The sequence below is a fragment of the Taudactylus pleione genome, unplaced genomic scaffold, assembly GCF_031769625.1.
Source record: "Taudactylus pleione unplaced genomic scaffold, aTauple2 ptg000064l, whole genome shotgun sequence".
NCBI classification, from domain to species: Eukaryota; Metazoa; Chordata; class Amphibia; order Anura; family Myobatrachidae; genus Taudactylus; species Taudactylus pleione.
Window position 1 is genome coordinate 14346714 of NW_028284466.1, and position 18305 is coordinate 14365018.

The window sequence follows — 18305 nt, forward strand, 5'->3', positions numbered from 1 at the left end:
CCCATTTTAAACCAAAGGATAATGGCTTCCATTTTTCCCCACAGATGGGGCGACTTCAAATATCACCTAAAGCAAAAACTCGCGGGCAGGGCTAGGCATGCAAGGGGGACAGGTGGGGGTCCCACCCCTGTGTCATTGGAGTTGACGGATTTAGAAGAGCTGGCACAGGGGTGTGTGCAGCCTGTGGAGGTGTTTGGCGTGTCCAACATGGATACGGACATGCCAGACTTTGCGGCTCCTCATGTTGGCCCAGGTAAGTATTGTGATGTCACCAACTCTGAAATGCTATTGTGCCAATATGTAGATTCTAATGTGACTCTTTTCTCATTTTTCCAACAGAGACACAGGCGGATGAGTCTGCTCCAGAGGGAAGCCTTTGCCGCAGAATTTCTGCTGGCTCTGCAGGGGAGGAACCAGTACATCCGGCTGAGGACCCTGCAGAAGCCAGTCCAGGGCGTGCCCCCTCGCAGGCAGTGGGCCTCCTCACAGAACTCAATTTCAAATCGGATTTCCATACGGAGATTCTGCAGAGGATGGACGCCAGTTTGATATGGGTGGCTGAGGCCCTGGAGCAAAATGCTGCGGCCAACGTGACCATTGGTCAGGCCCTGGCGGAAAATACCAGGGCCAACATCCGCATCGCCGATGCCCTGGAGCAGCTCGTTCGCCAGCACATGGTGGAGCCGACCTCCCTTCCTGCCGGAACATCAGGATCCTCCACCTCTGGCACAACATCAGCCAATCCTCCAAATGTGCCTAGCCCTGTGCCTAGTCCAGAGGCCACAACATCTGCCTCTGGACAGGCCAGCCCGATGGCATCCCGGACCCGGTCTGGCGCCCACCCTCCCCCATCCAAACGGGCGAAAAAACGGTGACAGCAATGGCGACTTTTCCCACACTCCTTCTGTGCTTGGCTCATATTCCTTTCTGGTCAAAACTTCCCTCTCCTCTCTTGTGAAATGTTTTTAAGTTATTTTTGTACGTTTATGTTTTCAGTTATTGATTATTTATTTTTGATAAAAAGTATCTTTGGCAGAAAAAAAATATATATATATTATGCCAATTGGTTTGTGTTTAAACAATAAATTTATGAAAAAAATCTGACATTGTATTGTGACATTATTGTACAAATGGGTTACATTTAATCCTGGCCCTAAAGGCAAACAAAAAACCATTTCATTTGTATAAAAAAAAGGCCTCTTGAAGGAACGTTTAAAAAATCACATAACGATGCAAATTGCACATTAAAAAAAAAAAGGGGAGCTAATTAAAACATGATGACATTATTGTCACAATAGGCCATAAACAACAAATTGAGGCCAAAAAAAACCCCAAAAAATGTACGCCAATTGATTGTGTAATCCTGACATTAGCAGGTATGATTTCCACCTGCGTACGGTTTTGTGCTATCCCAATAAACTGCTTTCCAAACACATACCAAGCCGGTTTTCAATACAACACTAATTGCTTTTGTGACCACCCGCGATTAATCGCTGCAACATCATGGAGTCCCGGGACGGAGGAGAAGGCCATCGCCAATGTGGTCGAGTAATCCAGACCCTAAACTGTGCGAGCATTTTGAAGGGAAAGAGGATGTTCCAGTGACGTATGTGATGGTCCGAACACATTTGACGTTCGCATCTGCTAATGTATGTACGCCCCAAAAACGCCTCGCCACGCCTGCGTTTTTCCATCTCCACCCCCGTCAACACCCAAAAACGCCCTGTTCTGTCAATCACATTTGACATGTCACTTCCTGTACGCTATTTTAGGAACGAGAGAAAAAAAGCTCGCAATCTGCCGTACGCACATGCGCAGTGTAACACCGACGCATGCGTGGTTAGTCAACATCGGAACGCAACGAGCGTACTGTTGTTTGCGAGTGGCTCTGAATGAGGGCCTTAGATCTTTCATTCCTTCAGTCTTCTGTATTTGAACATTTGGAAAGAAGGCTCTGTTGCTGGACTTGACATCAGCAAGGAGAGCCTAGGAGATTGGACTTCTATCATGCCGGTCTTCATATCTGATTTTTAATGTGGTTCAGGCAGTCCTGCATACTCGGCAATCAATGAGGGATGGTTAACGCTCATACAATTAATGTGTGTTCTTATAGATACCACTAGCTGCTAACCCCAGGGATTGTCCTTACTTCCTTGTTAGCAAATAAATATCGAAAAAGGGGGCGCTTTGTGGTAGCTTATATCTATGTTAATTCTAAATATTGTGATGATCTAATGTCATGAGCCTACATTGTATACTGGCTATATGTGTCACAAAATTGTTAGGTTTTGAGTAAAATGATTCAATCAAATAATAAGAATAATAGTACTGTGGTTATAAACAAATTAGATTATATTCTGGCCATTAGATTGCCACATCGATATCTGTCAGGTGGGCAAAAACTTTTGGCTGGGTTTTGTCAAGTCTCTTCAGTTTTTAAAGTCTTTTTAAATGCAGAACCCAAATATTGATTTTTTTTTGTGCAGCTGGGAAAAAACTGTAGGCAGGATGTTGTAAGCTCTACACTTTAGATATAATCTTCATGGTGTTCTCCTGTGGGGTAGTTGGTCCCTCCTCTTCCAAGCCCGTTGATACCATTCAGATGTCTGCCGATCTTCTGAGTTCCTGTATCTCCCTTTGGTGAATGCAAGTGTGGGAGCTGGGTATGGGGGAATGATCTGTACTATGAGCTAATTTTGCTTATTGCTGTGTTGATAACTCACATTAAAACCATATAAATGGGTAATTGTCAAAAATGGAATAAAATCAAAAGTGTACATAATAGTACAAATGATCCAAGTAGTACTTGTATGTGTTTCCTCCCAATGCATTTCGTCCCTGGTTGGGACTTTTTCAAAGGTAAATTACCTGTTTTTGTGGTTTTACCATCCATTTTATGCAGTACTGAATGTCCATCACCCATTTGCGGTGATTAACTGGCGCACTTCTGGGTCTCCCTGTCGATCCACTTGTCGGCGCCAGCATACTGGGATTGGGTAGAGTATACGTGGTGTTGTGTTGCGGACACTAGGCTTGCTTACAAGTGCTTAGTTTTTATGTATCTGTCCCATTTCTGCCCTTTATATGAGGTATTCTATTGTCCAGGATTTTTGTCTCTCATATGGTAGTGGCCATCTTTGAGTGGATCAAATTCATTTCAATGTCTGAAATGTGAAACGGTAACCATGGTGATCGATGTTTTATGGTCTCATAAATGTAATAATAGATTTGTACATGCATCGTGTGAGTTGTTTCAATTGTGTTATAAATGGTTTACACTCATTGTTCTTGCATATATTGTATGAGTTCTGTGGCTACTGCATCTAATAAATCAGTTGTATTCCCAATAATGATTTTTAAATTACTGATGTCCCCAGTTCAATATAAGCTACCACAAAGTGCCCACACTTTGATATTTATAGTTCTGCATACTCACCCGGCCTTCTTGCCTTAGGTGTTTTCTTCTTTTCATATGCACCAAACTATTGTGGTCCTGGTTTTGAAAGAGGACCTTCCGTCCTCACCTTCCTTGGATGTCGTGCAGGCCTTGCATATCTATGTAGATTGGATGACTAATTTGTCTAAGTCCGATTCTTTTTTGTTTTGTATGAAGAGTCTAAATGAGCGTGGTCTGCTTCTAAACAGTTGTGGCAAGTTGGATACTCCTGACTATTCATCAGCTTATTTAGCAGCATCTCAGTCTCCTCCAGCTTCCATTTCAGTGCATTCTACACCTTCTGTTGGGCCATCTTAGGTGGCTGCCCGAGGAGTTTCTGTTTCTCAGCTCTGCCGAGCATCCACTTGGTCATGGATACATACGTTTGTTCGGTTCTACCGGTTCGACACTATTGCGGCTTCTGATGCTCAGTTTGGCCATTCAGTTTTGCAGGTTTCGGAGTGCTTTTCTTCCCATCTGGCTGGCTTTAGGAATACCCCACAGTCTTGAATCCAGTGTCCCCTGTGAAATCAGAGAAAGCAGGATTTTAGTACTTAATGTTAAATCTGTTTCTCTGATTCCACAGGGGACACTGGACGCCCTACTTGTGCAGAGGTTCAGTTGTTTTTTGTTGTGGTGTTACTACTGTGTTGTTGCAGTTTGTTACTGTTTTTACATTTCTTCTGCTTGTTTTAATTTTTTCCTCATTCTCTTGAGCTGCTTCCTCTCCATCTCCTCTTGGCTCTTTTCTGTAACTGAAGAGGTGAGGGGCATAGAGAGGAGGAGACAGTCGCACTAAATTTTTAAAGGCTCGGATCCTTTCTGCACCCGCCTATACCCCACAGTCTTGACTCCAGTGTCTCCTGTTGAATCAGAGAAACAGTTTTAACAGTAAGTACCAAAATCCTATTTTTTATTCTTCTCACTCTACAATGTCCCCTTCCCTTTTTTTTCCCCTTCATTCTAAACTCTATATCTACTCTTACGCTACTCCTTTTATTCTCCAACTTTCAGCGGAGTCTAGGTGTTTCTCATAGTTACTTAAGTGCCCTTTTTTTTACCCTCCCACAATGCCTCTTATGTGTCTATCTATCAATTTGAAGGGCCTTAACACCCCAAAAAAGTATTCACAGCTCCATGCAACTCTCCGTAAACAGCAAGGTGATGTAATCTTTTTTCAAGAGACTCATCTGAAGACTCATCTGAAGAAAGACACATTCGTCCCTGTCCTCCAAAACCTTCCCTATGGTGTGGTGCTCTTTTCTATGTCTCAAAACGTAATGGTGTGGCTGTCCTTCTCAGCAATTCCCATCCCTTCCAATTTTAGATTCAAAATGCAATATTGAGGGCAGATTTATCATGGTACATGGTAGGATCGGGCATGAGGAGGTTACGCTAGCCAAACCTCATGCTCCTAATACCGGCCAATCCTGCTTTTTTCATATTTTTTTCATGAACTCAGCCTTTAACATGTAGGCAAACAGTGGTGAGAGGAGATAATAACATGACCGTCAATCCTCTTTTGGATAAATCCAGCTCCTCTCCTTAAGAAATATCCCTCCCTTCAACAGTGTTACATAAATGCATTGCAGAGGCTGGCCTATTTGATGTTTGGCACTTCCTCAATCCTACCACCAAAGACTATACATTTTACTCTATACCTTATGAAATGTACTCCCATATGGACATGTTCCTCTTTTGTGCTTCTCTCTCTCCTAGACTGCACTACAGTCTAAGATAATTTCTATCTCCTGGTAAGACCACTCCATTTTATTGCCAACATTTGATCTGTTTGAATTGAAAGGAGGTAGGTCTCCATGGAGACTTTACAAAGCCCTGTTAAACTCCCACATTTTCAGGAGTTGATTAAGTCCAAAAATCAAGATGAATTTACAACAACGGACTGTAGTGTATCGATGATCTGGGTGGCCCACAAAGCAGCTATACAAGGATCCATCATCCAGATTGCTTCCCATAGGAAAAATAACAAGATCAGAAGATCACTTACCTGACTGACTCCATTGCCTCCTTGGATAGGGAACATAAAAGCAGCAATTCTAAAAAGATCCTCACCCAACTTTTTAAGGCTAGAGCTGAGCTGCAATCTATTCAGGCTGAGAAGTATGAGTGATCTCTGTGCTGGACCAACCAAAAGTTTTATGACATGGGCAGTAAAGATCACACTTTATTGGCTAATAAGCTACAAGCTAAAAAAGCCGCTAAGGCCATATATTTAATTAAAGACTTTTCTGGTCGCACAACATATGACGCTATATGTATAAACAAGATCTTCTCAGACTATTATCGGGTCTTATATAATCTTGATCATCCTCTGCCCATAGATGTGAGACTCAACTATACTTAGATTATTGTGCTTTTCCCCAACTTGAAGCATCTGCCTGTAGGTCCTTGAATTATGATATCTTGGCTGAGGAGCTTGAAGTAGCACTTAAATCCCAAAAGCCATCTAAAGGCACCAGGTGCAGATGGATACCTGATTGCCTATAATAAAACATTAATTCCTCATCTGTTGTCCCATATGGTTCACCTCTTTAATGAGATTATGTATGGAACTCCATTCCACAGATTCTACAGCTTCTCATATTGTTGTAAGCACCATCCCAGGTAAAAGCCCCTCTATGTATTTAAATAACTAAAGAAGGTGGTATCTACCCATATGCCAAGTAAGCAGCCCATAGTCCTGTGGTATAAAGTGTCACCAACACTTTATCAACAATAATAAATAAAATGTTTAACACTGCATATTTCAGGCACCTGATAGACCCTCTCTGTATTATTAAGGCCCAAAATTTTATCTACTAGACTTAACACTTTGCTGTCCTCCCTGATTTAGCCTGATCAAGTGGGTTTTATACCTACCCATTAGGCCTTGGACAACACAAGATGCACAATCAATTTGATCCATCATATTAACACTTCTCAGATACCTTGAGTTGTCTTGGTGCTTGATGCCAAAAAAGCATTTGATTGCATCTCATGACCCTTCTTATTTTCTACTTTAACCTCATTTGGGTTCCAAGGCTATTTTCTCTCGGTGATCAGAGCTCTTTATGTCTACCCCTCTTATATGTTCCTGACAAATGGCATCTTCTCCCCATGGTTTACATTAGCTAAAGGTACTCATCAAGAATATCCTTTATCACCCCTACTTTTTGCCCTAAGCATTGAACCCATAGCTGCCCATATACTATCTAATCTGGCCAATCAGGGGATCTCAGTCGGATGCATTCAGTATAAGTTGACCATTTTTGGGGACGACATTCTCCTCACATGCTCCAATACATTATTACCTAACTTGCAAAGAAAACATTTGTTGTATGATAATCCACTCCAAATCAAAAGCCCTCTACTTGCATTCCTCCCCCTATTTACAGTATACATTAACGTTTCTATGGTGACCTTCTGCTATTAAGTATCTTGGGGTCTATATAACCAAAACCTACTCCTCTCCCTACCAAGCTAATTTTATGCTTATGGTTAGATCCATAACACAGGATCTTGACAACTGGGATGACATGAATGTCTCCTGGTTCAGTAGAATCAACATTCTTAAAGTGATCCTCCATCCTGGTTTACTTTATTTGTTCCAGACCCTCTCAGTCTCAGTATCATGCATGACCCTTACCTCTTTGTAAAAACACATGTAACTCATTTATATGGGCAGATCTTAAACTATGCATCAGACATTCAATTATTAGTTAAGATACAATATCGGGTGGTTTGTGGCTCCCAATTTTGCAGTCCTACTATGCATCTTGTCACCTTGACCATATTATAACTTGGCACTCAGCTTTGGGAATCATAAAATAGGTAGCTATCAAGAACTCTTTATTTCAAGGAGGTTCGGATAGCAACTTGGTTTGGCTTCCAATAAATTGTACACAGGCCTTGGAATAGTCAGTTCCCTTTATTAATTTCACCCTTTACATGTGGGGCAAATGACATACTATTTATAACCTCTCCCCTTTTCCATCACCACTGACCAGAATCTGGGATCAACCTCAACTCTCCCCCCGGCTGTGATAGTAACATGGCAGTACCGTTATGCGTCCGGGGCATAGATAGATTTATTCATGTTAAAGGAGAATTTGCTCTATACTCTCTTTCTGGAATGCCTCTGCCTTACTTCTTCGTGTCTGTTCCAGTACCTTCAGATCCTTAAAACATCTATAAGCATTGCCAATCAGGAAACTTGCTACAAAGTTTATACCTGCTGGTATGTGGTCCCCACCAAACTTCAATACATTTTTCCAACTACTGTGTTGGAGTCTCTGTGGAAATGAAGTCACATTTTTTTCCATATTTGGTGGACTTGTCCCTCTATTCGTTTTTTTTTTAACTATGTCTGTCAAGTGCTTAATCAGGCCTTGGAATTGGTTTTGTTTTGGAGACCATGACAGCCTTATTAAAGGTCCCAAGTACCAGCATCTACAAAACTCTTATAGCCAAGCATTAAAAGTACCACAACCCACCATCTATGGCTGCCCTTGTGGCTAAAATTAACAATCATGCATCCATGCACTATATTACCATCTTACAAGGTAATTTGTCTGCTATATACCATGCAATTTGGTCCCCATAGTGGCAATCACAGGCTTTCTCTACTCCTGGACTCTCTTCCCTCTTTTTCTTCCTGTTATGTGTTCCTCATACTGTACGTTGATTTTTTATTTTCCCTTTTGTCTGTGTGTTTTATTTGTATTTTTTGTTGTTGTTTTGATTATTACAAAAGTCCTGGGGTGATCTTTGAATTATATTTGCTTTACTCTTTGTACTGTCTGGTACGGTTGTATTGTGCTAATTTGAAAGTAGGAATTTACCTGTGCTTATGTTATTTGCATATACATGCCTCTGTTACAATGTATGATTTGTTATTTATGATGTATCATTATCTATACTGTTTTGCTATTTATATTTTTTTGTTTTCCTCAATAAAAACATTCAGATTTTTTTAAAAAATTTACACAATTGGAAAAACAACATTTTGTACTGTACTTCCAGTTTCACAGAATCAAGGGAAATTGCTTTTCTAAAGCTCTATGCTAAGAACAAATCAATCTTTACGCCAACCAAATCAGAGATAGGTGTTTTCCAGAGAACATCATCGATATGGCTTTACAGAAAACTCAACACTGAATAGAAATAACTTTCTAAATGATAAAAACAAGATTGAAAGAGAAGACTTGGTAATTTAATACACACAATAATTGTTGGGAAAGAAAGGTCAAGCTTGCAATGTTGAAACGGACATATCCTAAAGATAGATACCATATTGGGAGGAATATTACCTATAAAACCGATTGTCAATTTTAGAAAATCAGGGAACTCTATGGAGATTTTAGGACCTAGCCATTATCCAAGCAGATAGTTTCACAAGATCAAATGCCAGCTGACAGGATAATACAAATTAGGCACTTGCAGCTTTCCTCTGAAAGTTCTAACCAATTAATCATGTCTTTACATCATCATATTATGGGCATAATTTAGAAATGGATGCAGTGCTGACATCTATACAATTAAGTGAAGCTTTTTTACTGTGCATTCACAAAAAGACTTGAAAACCTTTACTGAGCACACACAAACTAATGTGTGTCATACCAATCACAGTTTTGTATGGAATCGCTAACACTTGAGAAGGGGCTTCCTGTCCCTGGGCATATCAATCTGGAGACTGGGCTGTTGCATCCCCAATCAGAAATACAATGCTTCAAAGGCCATGTTTAGTTGGATTTGAGGAGAGTAGTTAGAGTAGACCCTAGGGTACTGCAGATGTTGTTGGTGCGACCAAAGTTGCATTGATTTTTGGCATGTTTACAAAATCCATCACAAAGGCACAATCCTTGCAGCCTGAAAGTGGGCGTCTCACCACTTGTACACACTTTTATCTATGATATACACCTCATCTAAATATCCTGAATGAAAGAGATGATCATAAGTGTAACACCCTCTAAGGGATGGTATTTGTAAACACACCCTTCTCAGTGTTAAAGCTTGCTTCCTGTTGTAGATATTGCATTCCTGAGACCCTGGGGATCAGATAAAGGAGGGGCTGGAGAGATAGACACGCAGGTGTGGGGAGACTGGGTGTGTAGCTAGCATATAAGAGAAAGGAGGGGGGAGTAAGAACAAAGGGATTGAGAAGAAGAATTTGGGAGAGAGCAGACATCTTTCGGGCGAGTCAGAGCCGGAAGCAGAAATGTAGCCCTAATGCTCCCCTGGCAGGGGGAGATTGGTGGGGCTGTGGTGACTACCACGATGCCCATCTAATGCCAAAGGAGAGAGAGGTCTGGAGCGAGACCACTGAGATAAAGTCTGTGAGAGACCACAGAGAAAGAGCTGGAATGATGCAGTGTGAGCAGGACAGTGAAGTGTTTAACACCCACGAGAGGGGTAAGAGATGTCAGTGTATGTGTTGGAGAGATGGGGAAGAGGAATTTCCCAGGAGCTTTACTGTTAGGGGACAAGAGGTGTCCTATATGCATAAAAGCCCCCCAACAGCCATTAAAGGGGGGTCACTGTGGTTGCAGTGTGGCTATAGGAGCCATTCCTGTAGGATAGGGATGGGCGGCAGCTTAGAGTTTGATAGCTGCAATAGAAAAGTCTGTATATTGTTGTCCCATGTGAAAGAGAAGGGGAGCAGAGAGAGGCAGACTGGGTATGAGACACTTTGTATATTGTCTTAGAAGAGACAAAGGAGAGGCAGAGTGCAAACAAAGTTATGTGAGATGTGTGCGAAGCTGTGGAACTCCAGGTACCAGCCAGCGAAGGGCTAGGGGGACCTGCACATATGAAGTGGAGAACTACAGGCACCAGCCAGCATAGGGCCATGTGGACCTGCATGTATGAAGTGGAGAACTACAGGCACCAGCCAGCGAAGGGCTAGGTGGACCTGCGTGTTTGAAGTGGAGAACTACAGGCACTAGCCAGCGAAGTGCTAGGTGGACCTGCATGTATGAAGTGGGGAACTACAGGCACCAGCCAGCAAAGGGCCAGGTAGACCTGTGTGTGTAAAATGCAAAGCATTCATTGTAACTGTGCTTAAAGACTGTGCTGTAATGTAACCATATCCATAAGATTGTCCTACACCATCTGACATGCCAAGTATATGAGCTGGAGGGAGAGGAGAAGCTGCTATAACCATATTCTTGTCCTTTAAAGTCATGTGCAGGAGGAGAGAAATAAAGTGGTATATTTTTATAAGAGTAGGTCTGGCGCCCAAGTTATTCAAAAGAACTGTTACTGCATAATATCTATACCTGTATCTATATTTGTGACTGTTATAAAGCCTGCATGGGCAGGGACCCCTTCTCAGGTATTGCCCACACCCTGGAGAGCTAGCCTGAGGCAATAGAGGCAATAGAGGTGTATCACTCCAAATGCACCTACACCAAATGCACTTACCACACCGCACACTGAAGGGGGGGTTACATAAGAAAAGAAATATATTAATAAATATGGACTTTTCACTGTCTGGTATGCATATAATATTCACATTGAAGGATAATTTCACATTGAAGGCACTATATTTTATTACTAATTGGATTTATTGCACATAACTTTGGAATGAGTTATACTTGAAAAATCTTAGCTGCCACCATTGAAAAGAATGTATAAAAACATAATGAGACTATTATTTTGAATGTGGATTTAATTTTATAATTTGTATAATTGGTTGTATAACCTTTTACATCTCTCTCTCTCTTTTTTCCTCTCTTATATTGCACTGTAAGATTTGATAAATAAAGCAAAGCCAAAACTCAGTTCAAATAATAAAATAACAAAAATGATGCAAACAGCTGCACTCAACAGTCAGCAGACTAAGAGGCACTGAGGAAGCAGCCCCAGAAAACAGTATAGTCTGTGTTCAATTGGGTTGTATTCAGGGAAATATCTATAATGGGTACAGAGAAGCCCACACCGCACATATTGCATCCATATTTTTGTTACTACTTACCTCTCTGAAGTCCTGCAATGGTTGTAGAATCGCTACACTAAACACCTGGAAAATGGCTGCTGTGGCCATTTTCCCTGCATGTTGTGAATGCACGGTGGGGAAATAATGGCCATGCCCATAGTGCCCAGAGCCTATAGCTGTGGTCAGTGTGCTGCCAGCCACTGGGGACAGAGGAGGGGGCCCTGGATGGGGAAAACACATGGGTCCTCTCCTCTCTGAATATCCCCCTGTTTGTATTTGTACAGTGACTGAGTGTGTGTATCATTGTCACAGCATGCTATGAACAGTCAGTCAACAACCTCAGAAATGAGAGGAAAGATTGATGATATCTTTTATTTTAAAGGATTTTTGACCATTTGGTATATGATTGCATTTGATGCATTGTGTTTTACCACATTTATAAAAACCTTTTGGAGGTGGTGGTAACCAGGATTTTTCTATAGTCTTCTCCAGATGGTATGTTTCTATGTGACTAGGAGCTGTTTCTCAAACTCCTGTTCTTTTTATAAATAATCATGGGTTCTGATGGTATATATGGACACAATAGAGGGTCACTTTTAAGAATGGTGTAATTTTTCTTAATTACATTTTTTATATCACCTGAACGATTATTAAATTTAAATATAAATAACAAGGGATCTGTCTCTAGGGGTGTTGAGTTCTCAAAAATCTTGTTTTTATTTTTGTTTTCTTTAAATATAAGCTTTTTTTGATCTAGGTGGTTAACCTTTTCGAAGGCATTTTGTAGGATGTACTCAGGATATGATCTGTCTGTGAAGTTGTCAATCATTTATTTAGCTTCTCTCTGAAATAAATTGTGTGTTGAGCAATTTCTGCGAACCCTCTAAAGTTGGCCTTTGGGGATGTTAGATTTCCAAGGTTTGTAATGACCACTTTTAAAATGCAGATAGTTGTTCTCATCTGTTGTTTTTTGGAAATTGAATGTTATTTTTCATGTTATCAACTATTTGCAAAGTGATGTCTACAAATTAATTGTAAAGGCATTGAAAGTATGTGTAAAATGCAGATTGTAATTATTAGTATTTAGGTATTCCATGAATGAACTAGCAGTTTCTAGGGTTCCATTTCAGATGATGAAGAGATCATCAATATATCGGCCATAGAGCACCAGGTTCGCTGCATAGGGCCCTCCCTCCACATGGTGAATCTCAAAGTCTCCCATGTAGAGGTTGGCATAACTAGGGACGAACCTGGTGCCCATTGCCATACATATAGTTTGTAGGTAGAACATATCTTGAATAAAAAAATTATTATGTTCTAAAATAAATTTTATGGCTTTAGTAGTGAAGTCTCTATGGAATTGTTGTATATCTCCATCTTTTTTCACTCTGGAACGTATTACTCCTAGACCTAGATCATGGGGAATATTGGTGTAAACAGTGATGTCTAGTGTTAAAAAGGCGTAAGTGTCTTGCCAAATTATACCATGAATTTTCTTTAAAAAGTGAGTAGTGTCTTTAATATGTGACTTTATAGAAACCACCCATGGTTGTAAGTAGCTATCAATATAAAAAGACAAATTAGTTGAAAGTGAATGTATACCCGAAATTATAGGACGACCTGCAGGTTAGGTCTCAATTGTTTACAGCGACGTGCTGGAGAACTTTCAGATTTCCTAAAGGGATCTGTCCATTAACATTCATTTACCTATCCAATCCACATGCTGATTCATTGCTTTCCTTTTCCTTTTTGATACATTCAGCATTGATTACATTTATTGTATACATCAATATATACTGTACTAGGTATTGTTCAGGACTGTTTCCTTATTATCATTGAGGTTGAATCTATGTTTATTAAATTCATTTCTTTTAATATTATCAGCCTATGTCATATGCTGTAGTATCAATAGACACACACTGTCGTTCCATCTTTTATCTTCAACAGCATACATAGATTTGCGCTATCATCAATCTTTCCTCTTATCTGTACCAAGTGACCACTATGTATATCTTATAGCAGCAGCCATCTTTCCAGTATATGCTAGCTAACCTATTTATTGTCTGCCACATACCTCAGGTGACCAATCAGCGTGTTTCTTTATATTTTGATACTGCCAGCAACATCAGCAGTGCAATATATTTATGGCTGCTCTCTGTTTCTATCTATATTATCTCTGTCTCTATCTAACATATTCTCACTTACTAACATGGTCTATATTGATACAACTATATAACTGGGCTTTCTAGGGCTTGCTTGGCTGGCTCTACGTGAGTCTCTGGACCTGGTCTGGGAAGAAATGATCCTTCCAAACCATGGCCTACAGTATATGCACAATGACACTGCCCACTTGTTGGGAAGAAAAAGAGGGCCAGCTGCCATTACATCATGACATCATAATGTGCTTCCTGTTGCATGGAGATCACTTCCACCCATGTTACCTGGCTACTTTTTGGTTCTTCCACCCCCAGTGCCATCAGCTTCTCTTACACCTTGCATTGCCTGCCCTCAGCTCCTCAGTAAACCAGGACATTCAGGTGTCCTAAACACCATTGTCGGGATGCCAGAACTGATGCCTAAAGCCTTGTATGAAGGAAAAACTGATGTATAGCATGTCTATATATAGTCTGACTAAGCTTATGATGATCTATTATCTCTTCCTCACTATAGCACTTGTCTTCATTATGCTCACTCTCAAAGTAGTTTGCTTACTTTCAGACAAACTCAATGATTGTGGCTGCACTGCATTCCACAGCATTGTAGCTTTTCAGGGTATGTCAATGGTCCCAGCAATGGCTGATCCCACCTCTTTTGTAACTTCACTTCTATGGTTTCCATTTCCCCATCTTGGTTGGAAGTATTTCACCACAGTTTTGTGGTGCAGCTGCTTTGGGGCCCAGAGCTGAGGGTGGCCCATCTATCTTGTCAACATTACATGTTCAATATATTTCTCACCATAGGGTGGTACTGTACATAGGAGACCTTACAAACTTTTGCTTTGGGGCCTTCACATACCTATGTATGCTCCTCATTCCTATCTAGTTGTGCAAACGCAAACCATATTTATTAACAATCCATCATATTAAAAAATAAAATAAATCAATTGTTAAAATAATATTTGTTTTTCTTTTAGATTTTTGACTACCAATAACATGTTTTGCCCAGGTTGGGTATGAAATCCCAGCTGTCGGGATGCTGCAGGTCAGAATGCCAACAGCAGCATCCTGACAGCCAGACTCCTGACACCCATAGGAAGTACAGTAAGTATTTTTCTAACCCCTACCCAAACCCCAACCCTAACTCATCCTACCCAGTGCCTAACCCTAACCTCACCCCCCTAGTGCCAACATCTAACCTCCCCCTCCCCGCACCCTAATCCTAACACTCCCTACCCAGTGCCTAACCCTCCTCCTAATGCCTAACCCTAACCCTGCCCTACCCCTAACACCTCAATACTTACCTTCGGGATGCTGGCAGTTGGGATACTGGTGCAGGGATCCTGACCTGTCGAGATTTTGCCGACTACATCATGTTTTTCTCAAATTATATTTAATTCTCTATAAATAGAAAAGGTTTTTGTTTCCCACTGTGTTTTTCTACAAGTTGCAGTGAAGGTAGTGGGCTCAGATTCTTTTTTTTTCTTAGTAGTTTAAGTGCCAAGAGGTACAATACCTCTTATTAGTAACCCTAGGGGAATTTATAATCAAACTGTTAGTCTACAATACTCTCTTCTGTACCTGCATAACGTAAATGTGATTTTGGCCACAGGACTTTCCTTAAGTGGTAAATCAAGTTCACTATTTCTAATCAAGCTTTGAAACACATAATATTGATTTTTACAATTTTTCTGTGAGGGCCTCGTTTAGTTGTTCTTTTTAGAATTACTCCTCTGACAATTCTGTTCTGCAGTCTTTGATCAATACTGCCAAAAAGAGCACAATAATATTTCTTACAATAAATTGTAAACATCAGTATACTAATGATAATCATAGTCTAAAAAAATCAAAGAGAAGTCTGAAATTTTATTATCACTGATCTAATAGGTAAAACAGATGGTTCCTAAAATTTGTTAATATCTTCACTTTAATAATCGTAAATATTAAGTTGTTAATAGAATTACTAGGCATGGTACACCAAGTTTGGTTTACTGGGACTCCAGCTATTTCCGCCATTGAGGATAGTATTTTGTGTCTTCAATCAGAAGCCTACTATCATGCCTAGATGGCAGTGTTTAAGCATAAAGGAAAAAATGGGTGGATTAAAGCAGTTCTTTACAAATAACTGTTTCGGTTGTTTGTAGTACAAAAATGGGATTTATTTTAGACTGAATTTAACTACTTTTCTGGAGCATGCAAATTTATTGTCCCCACAGAAGTCCTAAATGGTGTGCCCCATCAGAGGTCTTAGAGATTTTATCATGTATATATATATGTAGAAAGTGCATTGTAGATGCACTCTTTTTTGTGTTAAAAATCTCCACTCACAAACAAGTATCAAATGTAATAATGACACCCCAGTCTAATTATTAATTAAAAAAACTATAGTAGTATTTTATGAGGCACTAGTTGACATATATCATTTTTCTTTATTGATGGTAGGCTAAATGTTCATGAAAAGCTTAATTGTTTGTATTCTGTGACTTTTTAGGTTTATATACCAACCTAAACTAGGCACAGAAGGATTCAATCAACTTTAGATGCATTTTACTTAAAAAGTGCAGGCCTAACATGCACCCAGTTAAATATGTATTTTGTCCAGATTGCAGAGGTGGATGCATCAGTCTCTACAATCATAGCATATTTAACAGGTTTACATTGGGAGAAAACACTAGCATGTGACTCTAAGGTAAAACATGAGCATATGCACCTTATATGTCAAGAGCTAAAGCATTGTTAGTTGGACATATTAAAGTTACAGTACAGTACCCAATTTATACACAGTAAAGTACTATAATGAAGTGTAATATACATAAAACAGTCTGTCTTTGTCTGGACTGCCTTAATGCTAAAGTTGCACTTATAACACATAAATACAATTACAGTATATACAGACTCAAATGGAAAAATATATCTAGTAAGTTCAAGTACATACAAACATCCATTGGCATCCCTTTAAAAAATCCAAATTAAATGCCACTTTTATTTTTGCACGCACATAAACATTTTCTGTATCTAATGGTATATATTTGATTTTAATAATTTTTAGAGCAAGGGTGTAGTGCTGTACATACATGGAAGTCTCTGTGAATGATTGCAAGAGACCATCAAAGTAATAATGGTGAGTATTAGCTTTTTATGTTCCGGTCATAAAAATAAAAATGTATTGCTACAGTATATCATTAGACAATACCTGCTGTTTAGTTGGTGTGACATTAACAATATTATGAATCTTTTATGAACGGTTCAATGAAGTAGAAAAAAATAAATTTTCGAAAAATTGTTTTGTTCTAAATTTCAAGATTTTTTAGTATAAACTTCTTAAACTGATTCACTGCTAATCACCAAATATTTGCTTACGGTACATTTCCTCTAATTATAGTTTTTCTAATTTTAATAAAATGCTCTTCATAATATCTGCGTTAATAAGTAGTATTATATACTTTTAAACTGCATGTTGCAGCAGTGATTACTGAACTACCAGAGCAGTTCAGCATTTCTCCAGTGCGGGTACAACAGCTCTTAAAAGCAGCTGTCTAAGCGATTCCTAACACAGCAGTGATACTTACCCAAGCCAACCTTGCCTACTGCGCATGCATGATGTGAGTTTACCCATGTATACAGCCACAGGTCTAGCAGTGCAGAGGTGGTGGAGGGACTGCTCAGATCCCTCATTGCCACCTCAGACCTCCTATCAATAGGAAAGAGCTGGGCTCTGGGAATCAATGCCATCTGAAGATAGTATTGGCTACTGCTAGCAAACTCTGAAAACTTTCAGTTTTCAGGGTTTGCTGAATACTACAATAAGTAACCCCATCGGACCCCTAATAATGAATAGGTTCATTAGAAAAAATAGTGGAAACTGGCAATTCCGCATGTGTAATGGGCCTGTAAGGGCACATGAATAAGCCCCAATAAACTATATTTACTATCAGATTTTTACATCAATTGTGGTAAATATTTGCTATGATGTGTATTTCTTAATTTTTCAAATATATTAAGGTTTTTCAGTGCCTGATTCAGAGGTGGACTCTAATGCATGCATGGCTGCAATTTCTTTCACATGCTGTGAAAATATGCAAATGTTACGCTCAGCCTTCCCCTTGAGTGCTTGCAAGTAACAGACATTGAATTCCCTGAGACACATATTTTCAATGTCCATTGAAATTGTAAATCCACCAGTGGACTGAAACACACCACCATTTGTGCACCATACCAATCACCATCTTCATTTACAATGCCCTATTGCTGGCACAGTGTCTCCTTCTGAAATTTCTCCAAACATGGCCTCTGTAGCTGCGGATCTGCTATTGAGAATGCAGACTTTAAACTACACTCCCTTAACATGCCCATTAGACAATTTTTTGTGTTCACTTGAAGCTGCCTCCAAATCACCTTCCAGGAACCAATGAGGCTGTCTGCTGCCAGCTCTTTTACAAATTGTTCCATTCGCAATAGCAGTCTCTGTGTACACTCAGTGGTATGCATGTGCTATAGAGTTTTCTCAGACTTTTTGCATATGCCCAGTAGTGAATAATCGCTCAACTGAGCAAACATTGACACTGTAGGACCTCTTTTACTGTTAGTTTATGATGGTTTATATGCCTAAAATGTAAGTTTTACATTAAAAAAAATCAATAATAACATAATTATCCACTGCCACTTTTGTAATTGAAACTGAACATAATTTACAAAATAGATAATACATAGAAGATACAAGATACAGTATATGCATCGAAGCAGATGAAGTAAAATGAGTAAAGCAATAGAACCAGGT